This window comes from Ailuropoda melanoleuca, chromosome 15 (assembly GCF_002007445.2).
Source record: "Ailuropoda melanoleuca isolate Jingjing chromosome 15, ASM200744v2, whole genome shotgun sequence".
NCBI lineage: Eukaryota > Metazoa > Chordata > Mammalia > Carnivora > Ursidae > Ailuropoda > Ailuropoda melanoleuca.
This window is the reverse complement of record NC_048232.1, coordinates 49,938,118-49,951,139: the sequence shown is the minus strand read 5'-3', so window position 1 is coordinate 49,951,139 and position 13,022 is coordinate 49,938,118. Positions and strand designations below refer to the sequence as shown.

Genomic DNA, 13,022 nt, shown 5'->3' with positions numbered 1-13,022 from the left:
ATTAGTTAATGCTGGGCTGGGTAATATGCCCAGATTATGATTTCTACAGATTGTATTAAACAGCCCTTGGGCCACCTAAAGGAACATGTCCATAATAACATCAAGGTCTAGTGGATTTTATTTTACTTTTTTTATCAACTGCTCAAAATCTAGCCATTGAATTAAAAAAAAATTGGACGTGACTTACTGTTTTCTTGGTGTTTCTAACCACCCTTTTTCTTGTATGCCTTTATCATAGTTTCCTCCCCAACTCTTCAGCATATTGTGTTTTATATTGTGTTCCCTATTTTTCTCTAGTTGCCTCTAGTTCTGCCTCAGTTTGGACTAGCTGCCTTTTAAGTCCCTTCTGCGAACCTCCTTTTGCTGTACTCTTGAATTGAATCCATTTTATTTTAGATCTTTTTTTTTCTAAATTTATTTGATCTTTTTTTCAAGCACATTTTCTGAATTCTATGTACAAGTTGTCTTCATTCTATTCTCATATTTGATAGCTTGGCTGGGCACAGTACTGTAGGTTGCAAGTGATTTTCCTTTAGAACTCTGAAAGCACTGTATGGTTGTCTTCTAGCATCCAGGGATGCTGATTAGAAGCCATATGTCATCTAATTCACTGTGGGCTTTTTTTTTTTTCTTTAAGGTGATCTGTTCTTTATTCTGTCTGAATAAAGGTTTTTAATTTTGTTTTGGTTATTTGTTCTACGCACTCAGTTGTCCTTATTGTCTAAATGAGAGTCTTCCAACTCTAGGAACTTCTCATCTATTATGTCTTTGATATCTTTCTTCACTTTGTCTATTTGCTCTTCAGTAATAAGATATTCTCTCTCTTGGATTCATCCTTTTTCTCTCATTTTTACTTTCATATCTTGTGTTTCTCTTTCCTCTATGTTCAGGGGAATTTTTTCCCCTTAGTTTTTTTGGCTGATTTTTTGGGGGCAGATAATCTATGAATTTTCTTGTTCTCTCTTTCTTTTCTTCCTATCATTCTCTTCTGTTTTAGTTGTAATACTGTCTTTAGTCTTAGAATATGTAAAATAGAGGAACACGACAAGGATGCCCACTCTCGCCATTATTGTTCAACATAGCACTAGAAGTCCTAGCAACAGCAATCAGACAACAAAAAAGAATAAAAGGTATTCAAATTGGCAAAGAAGAAGTCACACTCTCTCTCTTCGCAGATGACATGATACTTTATATGGAAAACCCAAAAGACTCCACTCCCAAATTACTAGAACTCATACAACAATTCAGCAATGTGGCAGGATACAAAATCAATGCTCAGAAATCAGTTGCATTTCTATACACGAACAGTGAGACAGAAGAAAGAGAAATAGGGAATTGATTCCATTTACAATAGCACCAAAAACCATAAGATATCTTTGAATAAACTTAACCAGAGAGGTAAAGGATCTATACTCTAGAAACTACAGAACACTGATGAAAGACATTGAAGAAGACACAAAAAGATGGAAAAACATTCCATGCTCATGGATCAGAAGAATAAACATAGTTAAACTGTCTATGCTACCCAGAGCAATCTACACTTTCAACACCATCCTGATCAAAATACGAATGACATTTTTCAAAGAGCTGGAACAAACAATCCAAACATTTTTGTGGAACCAGAAAAGACCCTGAATCGCCAAGGAAATGTTGAAAAAGAAAAACAAAGCTGGGGGGATCACGCCTGATTTCAAGCTATACTACAAAGCTGTGATCTCCAAAACAGCATGGTACTGGCAGAAAAACAGACATGTAGACCATTGTAACAGAATAGAGACTCCAGAAATGGACCCTCGACTTTATGGTCAACTAATCTTTGACAAAGAAGGAAAAAGCATCCAGTGGAAAAAAGACAGTCTCTTCCATAAATGGTGCTGGGAAAATTGGACAGCTATATACAGAAGAATGAAACTTGACCACTCTCTCACACCATACACAAAGATAAACTCCAAATGGATGAAATACCTTGATGTGAGACAGGAATCCATCAAAATCCTAGAGGAGAACATAGTCTGCAACCTCTTGGACGTCAGCCACAGCACCTTCTTTCATGACACGTCTCCAAAGGCAAGGGAAACAAAAGAAAAAAAATCAACTTTTGGGACCTCATCAGGATAAAAAGTTTGCATAGCAAAGGAAACAGTCAACAAAACAGAGGCAACCCACGGAATGGGAGAAGATATTTGCAAACGAAACTACAGATAAAATGCTGGTATCCAAGATCTATAAAGAACTTCTCAAACTCAATACACAAGAAACAAATCAAATCAAAAAATGGGCAGAAGATATGAACAGACACTCTTCTAATGAAGACATACAAATGGCTAACAGACACGTGAAAAAATGTTCAAAATCATTAGCCTTCAGGGAAATTCAAATCAAAACTACACTGAGATACCACCTTATGCCAGTTAGAATGGCAAAATTTGACAAGGCAAGAAACAACAAGTGTTGGAGAGGATGCAGAGAAAGGGGAACCCTCTTACACTGTTGGTGGGAATGCAAGATGGTACAGCCAGTTTGGAAAACAGTATGGGGGTCCCTCAAAAAGTTAAAAATGGAGCTACCCTAGGACCCAGCCATTGCACTACTGGGTAGTTACCCCAAAGATACAGACGTAGTGAAGAGAAGGGCCATATGCACCCCAGTGTTCATAGCAGCATTGTCCACAATAGCTAAACTGTGGAAGGAGCCTAGATGCCCTTCAACAGATGAATGGATAAAGAAGATGTGGTCCGTATATACAATGGAATGTTACTCAGCCATCAGAAAGAACGATTACCCAACATTTGCAGCCACATGGACGGGACTGGAGGAGATTATGCTAAGTGAAATAAGTCAAGCAGAGAAAGACAATTATCATATGGTTTCACTCATTTGTTGAACATAAGGAATAGCAGGGAGAGGAGAAGGAAGGGAAGAATGAAGGGGGAGTAAACAGAAGGGGGAATGAACCACGAGAGACTGTGGACTCTGGGAAACAAACTGAGGATTTCAGAGGGGAGGGGGTGGGGGGATGGGCTAGCCTGGTGATGGGTATTAAGGAAGGCACATATTGCATGGTGCACTGGGTGTTCTACGCAAACAATAAATCATGGAACACTACATCAAAAATTAATAATGTACTGTATGGTAACTAACAATAAAAAATTTAAAAAAAAAGAATATGTACAATAGATTTTTAAAAGATGCGGGGATGCTTGGGTGGCTCAGGCAGTTAAGCGGCTGCCTTCCGCTCAAGTCATCATCTAGGGTACTGAGATTGAGTGCCACATCAGGTTCTGGCTCAGGTCATCATCTAGGGTACTGAGATTGAGTGCCTTGCTCAGCGAGGGGGGCCTGCTTCTGTCTCTGCCTGCTGCTCCTGCAGTTTGTGTGCGCGCTCTCTCTCTCTCTGACAAATAAGTAAATAAAATCTTAAAGGAAAAAAAAAATGTTTCCTTCTGTTTTTCCACTCTGGCCACTTTCTATGTTTGTTTTTGTAATTCTTAATTTTCATGCTTAGTTTTCCTTAATATGCCTGATGTTTCCTGGTTGTCCATTCATGTTTCAGAAAGGACTAGGTTTCTGGTCTGGGTCTCCCCTCTCCCACCTTGTTCCTTGGACTGTTTTCTCTACTAGTTTTTTATTTGAATAGGAATTCCAGCCACAGCACTTAAGGGGCTAGCAGTACAGGGTAGGTAGGGCCTGTCTATTGGCAAACATTATTTTAGGGTAAAAGGGAAAGGAGCTAGCTTCCAGACTGTGGGCCCTCTAAAATGCCAGATGAAAAGGGTTTATTACTTTGCCAGCATCCTCATTTTAGTCTTCTAGTCATTCATTTATTGCCTGGGGGTAAATGTCCGATTTTTAAGTGCTGCCTGGAAATGTGATAGGGGATGGGAAATGTAGTTGTTCTTATACAGTCAAGTAATATTTAATACTGGTTTTGGCCCTACCGTTTTCACCCTTTGCTGTATCATTTAGTTTGCAAACATGCCTCTCTGGGGTCCTGTCAGACATACGGGTTCTCACCTTTTTGCATCACTTATAGGGTATAACAAGGGTGTAGTTTTCTCTGCTTGTTAGTCTGTCTGTATCTATCCATCTATCTATCTATCTACACACACACATACACATTCACATATACACATTCTACCCCAGTCTCCAATTTTAAATTTATTTGCTCTTAGGGTTCCCCCCCCCATATGGATTGTTTTTATTTCAATGGGATAGTTGGAATAACTGGAGGGAAATTTTATATTTAGTCTACCATTTTTTATTAGAGTCCTTTTTTAGCTGCTTCTTAAACATAAGGTATATAGAACTATTGAACTATTCTTTAAATTTTTTAAATTTATTTTTTTGAACTGTTTAAAGGCAGGCATATTCATAGGAATTATGATCATGATACTGTCAAAATACAGTGGTGTTCCTTAATTACTGATTCATATAGGTGTTTATATCTTTATGCCTGTTGGTCCTAAAACTTGTACTCTTCTTGAATTCTTGTTTGCCTCTTACTTTTTCTGATTCCTCTTCTGTTGCCATGTACCCCAATTTGCATATGTCATTATGATTCTCTTGACATTTCTACTTTGGTATTTGGAAACTGAGTAAGACCATTTAGAATTGTGCATAAAATAGTGACTTTGCTCTAGAGAATGGCCTGTTAGCTTTATCACATGGCTCTTGCGATATTTTGACTATTGAGATATCTTTATTTATTTTCTGTTTCTTAACTGTGTCCAGATAGGTGAAGTATTATTCTTTTTTTATTTACTTCACTGCCTTGTTACAGCTACTTTGGTTCAGTAGTTATTGATATTTTTCTCTATTTTTTCTTCTACCTTATAATCTCTGGTACTTTAAATGTCGAATTTAAATTGCCTAGCTTGTTCATCAAAGGCCTTAGTTTTCATCTCCTCCTTTCATTTTATATTCATAAAAATTTCGCAGCATTCTTATAAAATTTCTTTAACCTGTTCTCTTTTTTATTTTCCATTCTCCTTTCCTGAATCTTTAGGTACCACATTGATTGTAAATTATCCTGGGCAAATAAGTTTAAATTTATCTGTTTTTTTCTTCTCTCTTCTGTGGTATTGCTGCATTTCCCCATTAATCTTTTTAAGTCTTTTCTCATGAGACTTTGTAATTCTTTCTTCTATAGCTTTGGTTTCTACTGCTGGAATGTGTGTCTATGATTAGAATTATAATTCTCCTGCAATCAGAAGTTTTTACAATCCAGATTTAAGAAATGCTGACTACTTTGCAGTTGAAATCTTGTCAGAAGGGCTGTGTTCGGAAGGCTTGTTAAAGCCCCAGATTTTGCCTATTTATATAAGATATTATAGGACCTTCATAGTAAATATTTAATTGAAATTTAAAGTAGTTTAGAAAATAAATAGGCTCTTGTGCAGTTTCTTTATTTGACTAATATAGAGGAAGTCAGTGTTGGAAGTATTCCCTAATGCAATGGGTATCTCTTTACTGATTATTTTGTGAATTTCTTTTACATTCTGTGGAACTCTTTATTTTTAGAATTCAGAGATTAGATTAGGTAGCGGTTAACCTTCCTTAGGTCTCTTGCTTTATGTATCCTTAACGTTTTTCCTTCCAGATATCTGTTGTCATGATTAATTTCCTTCTTAATTGGCTCATTACAGTATCCTTTATTATTTGATTATGTTTATAGTTTTGGTACTTTTTCTTACTGTTCCTGAAATTTTAAAGTATAATCTTTAGCATTATATAGATAATATTTTACTATTTTCAAAGGATTGGTTGTTTGGGAAATTATGGTTTCTATATCTTCATTTTCCCAAGAATTTATCATTACGATGTAGGAATTAAAAAAAAATAATAATATGCTGTCATTATTGACAAAAAATTCCTCAGGAAAAATAGAGATTCATTTAAAAGGTTGATTACTTAACATATTTAGTATTTTAATGAGTAAAGTTTCATTTCTTTTGTTCTCTTAATTCATGGTAGTAGTAATTTAATTAGCCTTTTCAAACTCAGAAGTTGAAATTAATCAGTGATACATTTTGTGGCTATGAGGCAAATTATGATTTTAATTAAATTCAGAAAATATGTTTTTTAGGAATTCTCAAGAATTTTTTCATTGTCATAATGATCAGTTTTCTTTCTGGGACAGGATTTTAATATGAGAGTTATCTCCATAGTTTCACGTTTTTGGTAGTCATTCTTAAAGTATTAAAATTGTGTTGGTTCTCATAGATCCTTTTTGAATTGGCATGCAGAAGTGTAATTATGTGTCTTGGTTACTTACATGATAAATTAAAGATGATGAGTACTTTGGTTGTGGTAATTTATACCTAGAATTCAAAACCCAGAAGCATCTAGGCCAGAGTTTGGCACTCAGATACTCATTTGCTCTTTCATGTCCAAGATAGAAAGGTATTCTTAGTCTGTATCAAATATGAAGAAACTGTTTTTGGGATTGAATATAAGAAAGTCAATAATAAAATTTTTTGAGATCATCTTGAGTTAATTTTAGATATTGCATTTTAAGCTTTGATCCTTGATAAAGAACTCTTAGTTTAAGTATGAGCATTAATTTTACTTTTAGGAAACTAGGTAACTCTTTGGTTTATTATAACTGGTTACCATACTTAAAAAATGAGAAACACATTTATTTTTTTCCTAGTATCTTGATTTAAGACAAGGTGCATACTTTCCTTAGAAAGGAACCTTTCAAGAAAACTGAAAATTTATGCATAATCAGGTAGTTTTAGCTGTAATTTAAAATACCTAACTTTAAGAAAAAAGACTTAAAATCCAAGAGAGACATTCAATATATAGGACTAAATTATTAATATGTGATTGCCAGTATCATAATTGTAAGCACTGCCCTTAAGTGGTCTTGACTTATTACTGTCTAAGAAACCCTCTTTGAGACCCTCTGTCACGGGCATGAGCCACATTAACATTACAAACACTAACTGATTTAGTAAACAGATGCACTGGGAGAATAAGAAACCTGCCAAGGGTATTGTCTTTCCTATGAAGTAACTGTGTGACCTTGGCAAACCACTTAAGTCTCCTGGGTCTTAGTAAAATGGAGAGCTTGGAATACATAGCCTCTTAGTTTCTTTTGAGGATTCCTTGAAGATGTCAGGGGCTGGAATTCCAATTGGACAATATACTGTGTAATATCCTTATAATAGCTCTGAAATAGATGGCATTATTACCATTTTACCGATGGTATCATTAATGTACAGACTTCATGTTCAGATAGCATGCTCAATCCTGTAGAGGGGCCAAGTAAGAAGTTGAACCTTGGCCTATCTCATTTTATATTCATATTCTATTTAATATGCCATATTACCTCCGTAAGCCATGTTACAGTACACCACTGGATTTTATTCCTAAAACTTGTTTCATTTCTTAATCTTTTAGTTTATAGTAAATGTGCTTATGCTTTATTGCATCTATTATTTAGGAAAACCGGAAGTCATGGATCAGTCCTATCCATGAATTGTGCCCAAAGTGGAAATGGGACCAATTTTTAAATAAATATAGTAGAATTTATTTGTCCAAGAGATAATTGATGTGCTCATAGTTATCTTGAATTTATTTCAGCAATGTCACTGTTGTTCAGAAACACTTTTGGAACTATTCCTTCCTCAGCATCATTCTTTTTTTTTTTTTGAGAGGCAGGTCGAGAGAGAACCTCAAACAGCTAGCGTGGAGCCGAGTGTGAGGCTCGATCTCACAACCCTAAGATCATGACCCTAGTGGAAATTAAAGAGTCGGATGCTTAACTGACTGAGCCACCCAGGTGCTGCCTTATTTTTTTAATCTACAGTCTGTGGTGGCAAATGAGATCTTTTGAGAATGGATTTGATCTGTGGAAAAAGTGGGAAGTCATTCTGAACCAAGTTCCAAACATAAAATTAGCGTTCAAAATGAGGAATGCCATTTTTAATTAAAAATAAGTAGACCAAAGGAATGAAACCTGTTATCCTAATGTCACTTGTAAGGTGGTTAAGGAAGTAATTAGAGAAGACCAGTCCCAAAATTGTTTTGTGTGATGACAACTTGAAATAGCCTCTAAAAATGACTACTCTGAATGGAGTTTAACCTTTATTTGGCTATAAATTCTAGTATATTAAAGTTACATCTTAAGATAGTTACACCTGTTCTATGTGCCACTTAGGTTAGTGCTGTGCTCACTTAGCATGCGCTTTAGAGAAGAAGAGTTGATGAATGAATTATAGACAGCAGATACTCTTTCCATTTTAAAGGAGATGAGAATCTATAGGACATTTGTTTGCATGGTAATTTATTCTTGGTTATTATTAATATTGTGTAATTTGTGGTTACCACATACGGGTTTAATTCTAGACAGCTACCCCATCCCACTTCTTGGCATGAACTAAAACTACTTCTCTTGCTAAGCCTGAATATACTCTGATGCAAGTTTACACATAAATTAATTTTTGTGCAAAAATTATCTTAGGCTCCCTTGTACACTTACATATTAGTGAATAACTTTTAGATATTAATACTTTATTAGTGCAGTTAATAAACAGTAATTTATATATCTGGCTACACAGAAACTTGTGGTAGAAAGATTTCATTTTACCTTTTGAAGGTAGTATTTTTCTTGATTTTATTTTATTTTATTTTTTTTTAAAGATTTTATTTATATATTTGACAGAGAAAGAGACAGCTAGCGAGAGAGGGAGCACAAGCAGGGGGAGTGGGAGAGGAAGAAGCAGGCTCATAGCGGAGGAGCCTGATGTGGGGCTCGATCCCATAACGCCGGGATCACGCCCTGAGCCAGAGGCAGACGCTTAACCGCTGTGCCACCCAGGCGCCCCTATTTTTCTTGATTTTAAACTCCCAGATAGTGGAGTTTAATGAAGCTTCCTCATTTGTAGGTATTAGAGGATAGTATAAAAAAAAAAAAGGCTTCTAATCCCTTTTTAATAATACTTTTCCTTTTGGGGTTTCAAAATAACTTAATGTTCCAAGACCATTAATTCAACAGATATTTCAGCGCAGGTCACTGTACAAGGGGCTAAAAATTCAGTGGGAACTGGATAGACATGTGACCTCTTTTAGCTTGTATGTGTGGGAAGGTGTGGAATAGATAGTAAACTAATTGCACAATTCACTGTGTAATTACCATGTGGAGAGTGCTAAGAGCAAGAAATGCAGGGCATGTAGGAATTTGCTGACCTAGTGGGGGAGGGGAGCCAAGGAAGGTGACTTGAGCTGAGGAAAAAAAGAATATTTCTGGCAGAACATCTTGTTTAAATATCCTGGAACAGCAAGGAACTTGGCTTTTGCTAGGAACTGAAAGAGTCCTCTGTGGCTGGGGTGTTAAAAAAAAAAAAAAAGGAAAACAGTGTGGTGCAGTAGGCAAAGGTTGGGTCATGTAAGGCTTGATAGATCATGTTAAGGATTTTGATTTTTGTCTCAAGATCCTTAGGAAACCATTAGAATATTTTAAACAAAGGATCATGAAGTGATCAGGATTAGAATGATCACTCTGGATGCTGTGTAAAGAATGGTTTGGAGGCAGCCAGGCTGGATGCTGGGAGACCCATGAGGTTGTGTTGAAAGTAAGGTGTCTGTAATTTATCTAAGGGAGAATCATGTAGGCCAGTGGTTCTCAAAGTGTGTGTCACCTGGGAACTAATTAGAAATGCAGATTCTTAGGTTTCTGCTCAGACCCACTGAATCAAAAATCTTGGAGGTGGGGCTCAGAAATCTGTTTTTTGAGCAAGTCCTCTAAATGGTTCTGACGCATCCTAAAAGTTTTTCAACTTCTGCGGATGTCGTTAGATATGTGGCTTTGAATGTAGGAGAGAGTTCTAGGCTGGTAATATGGATAGGGAGCTACTGCGTGGGAGTGGTAGTTGAAAGTGAGGGAGAGGCTCCAAGAGAATGAAACCCTGAGACACTTTAGTCCTGGACAGAGTGAAAGGATCTAGTGAAAGAACCACAAAAGGATTGATTAGAGGGACTAGAAGGTCAGGAGAGTCTTTGAATAAGGGTATGGCAAATTAAGCATTAAATTCGTCAATAAATGATCTTTGTATAATTGTAGTGGAATTACAAGGGCGGTCACCAGTGTCAACAGGTTGAAAAAGAAATAGGGAGAGGAGTGAAGGAAATATAATTTACTCAATTAAGGCATCCCTTACTCTTTGGACAGATATTTAGTATTCCGTAATTATGGGAAATAAAAATAAATAACTTTGAGGGATGCCGTAAATAACCTTGAGGGACAGCACAAGAGTCTCTGGAGACCTCTAATAAAACATCATTGTTTGGACTTACCGATTCTGAAATTCATAATTTACATAGAGGAATGAGCTCAAGCTTATCATTGTCTTTACCATCTTGTGAGGAATACCATAGTAAAATAATAGTTAAACTATGTGGGGTATGGGGGCCTGGGGAGGATGTTTAGCCTACCAAGAATGATGTTTTTTAGCATGATTAAAACCACTTTAGCAGTATGCATTTATATAAAAATAATTTTTAAATTACAAGTACTCTTACTCATTACAAATAAATTAATTCACTTTTTATTACTTCTGTGTATCTAAAGGAAAATGTCTTTAAATGAATTTTGTAATTCAGTCTTTTACTTAAATTACCTTAACTATTAATGTTATGCTATTCTTAAGGGAAGACCACATTTAATGTGAAGACAAATTAAGATAATTTGAAGGTGAACCCCAATTGCATAGTAGTATCTTCGGAGTGAATGTGTGTGTGTGTGTGTGTGCGCGCGTGCATGTTGTGCACATACACTAACACACGGGAGTGGGATGGAGGAGAGACAGAGAGAGAGGGAGATTAAGACTTAAACCCTTTCGAGATGCATTTTCTTTTCAGGGTGAATTATGTATTTGTATGTCTAAATTTTTTATTCATTTTTTAAAATTTTAGGTAGGCTCCATGCCCAGCCCAACTCAAAATCCCGAGACAGGAGTCACATGCTCTACCAAGTGAGCCAGCCAGGCACACTAATTTTTTTTTTTTTTAAGAAAAAATTAGGTTATTACATCACCATGTGTTGACTATAAAATTCAGCAGCTACAGACACTCATAAAGTTAGTTTCTGCTGCTACTAGACCACAGTTTATGTTCAAAATAGCCCATTTATTAGCAGTTTGGTATTCTTCTTCTAGACTGTCTCCTTACTCCCTACTCCCCATGCCCTGCCTATATGGATACTTGTATGTTTAATTCTTTTAAAAAAAGAAAAGAACTAGTATTATACTATTCTACAGGTTTTTCTTTTTCTTTCTTTTTTTTTTTTTTTTAAAGATTTTATTTATTTATTTGACAGAGAGAGAGAGACAGCCAGCGAGAGAGGGAACATAGGCAGGGGGGTGGGAGAGGAAGAAGCAGGCTCCCAGCGGAGGAGCCTGATGTGGGGCTTGATCCCAGGACTCCGGGATCATGCCCTGAGCCGAAGGCAGATGCTTAACAACTGAGCCACCCAGGTGCCCCTCTTTTTTCTTTTTTTAAAACCATGTACATCTTAAATCTAAAAGGCTAAATTCTAATAATTCCTTCCATTGACTTCATATTTTGTTCTTAGAATGTTAGTCCGGACTTAAGAGACTTGCATTCTGGTTTCTTTTGGCTTCATGATCTTGGGCGAGTTACTTAGCCCTTCTGTTTTTAATTTCTTCATCTGTAAAATTTAGAGATGGTGAGTGGTTGACTTGAAGGTTTCTAATAGCTCTAAAATTTGTTTAAGAATGCTAGGATTTCAAAGGGCAGACATTTCCTTCAATTTTATATGAAAAGTGATTATCTTGACCCACCTGTGAACACCTCATGGTAGAAGTTCTTGCCAAGTTAAAAATACAGTAGTTCAGGAAGGAAGCACATTAGACACAAGATTCAAAAAAATAATATCCCATCATTTACCAGTGTACTTAGTAGGCATACCTGATGCTTTTAGGGTAGCGCTGACCAAAACAGAACAGAAACAAAAAGGCTTTCTCAGAACTGATTACGTTTTTGCACTAAAAATTTATATCACTTTTTTGGGGGGTGTGAGTTGTAGGTGGGTCAGGGTTTGGTTGTACCCACTGAGTACTAATGGCAGATAAGACAAATGGGAATTACGGCCTGCTCAATACTTTTTTCTCCACATCAGATGGGTAATGTGCCGAGGTGGTAACAAGGTTTGAGGGAGGCACATGTCACACAATGGTGTGAGCATCCAATAGTCATGCTTACTGCACAGCATTTTTTAAGGAATTGTGTCACCTTCTCACTTAAGTGTCTTATAAAAGCCAGGGTACTAGGAATAGGAGTCATTGGTATGAGGCTAGGAGCTGTGTTAAGTTTTCAGGAAACATTGAGAAGGCAAAGAAGTCTTTGTTTAAAGAATTTTTTTTTTTTTTAAGGTTTTACTTATTTGTCAGAGAGAGAGAGCACGCACAAGCAGGGGGAGCAGTAGGCAGAGGGAGAAGCAGGCTTCCTGCTGAGCAAAGAGCCAGGACTCTGGGATCATGACCTGAGCTGAAGGCAGCAGATGCTTAACTGACTGAGCCACCCAGGCATCCCACCCCCATTTTTTTTTTTTTAAAGATTTATTTAGTTTTGAAGGGGGTGTGGAGGGGCAGAGAGCATCTCCAGTAGACTTCCCACTGAGCACGGAGCTTGACATAGGGCTCGATTCCACACCCTGAACTGAAACCAAGAGTTGGATGCTCCAGCAACTGAGCCACCCAGGTGCCCCTTAGTTTGAAGAATCTTTGAGTGAAGGTGTTCAGCTCTTGAATTAGCATTGTTATGTTCTTATTATTAATATTATATTGATTAAAAGATAGTTTTTGTTTCTCTGCTCTCAGTGTCTTAAGTTGCTGATTTTATTTCCTTTTGGTTTTTACCTGTTTTTTGTTGCTTTCATCTTTTTGGTCCATAGTGTGTCCACTAACATTTTATGTACTCTTATTCCTAATCTTTTGCTTTTATTTTTCTAATATTTCTTGTTACTTTTATATATTTTAAATTTCTCTGCCCATTTTATT

General features: G+C 36.5%; 1 protein-coding gene and 1 non-coding gene across 5 annotated transcripts in view; one reads left to right on the top strand and one right to left on the bottom strand.

The window, feature by feature from the left end:
* OSBPL8 (oxysterol binding protein like 8) overlaps positions 1-13,022 on the top strand; it is a 159,715-nt gene that overhangs the window by 7,508 nt on the left and 139,185 nt on the right. The window lies entirely within an intron of this gene.
* Positions 12,137-12,235, bottom strand: LOC117796523. Its single transcript, XR_004621082.1, has one exon. It is a non-coding gene; the product is annotated as a small nucleolar RNA U13 (small nucleolar RNA).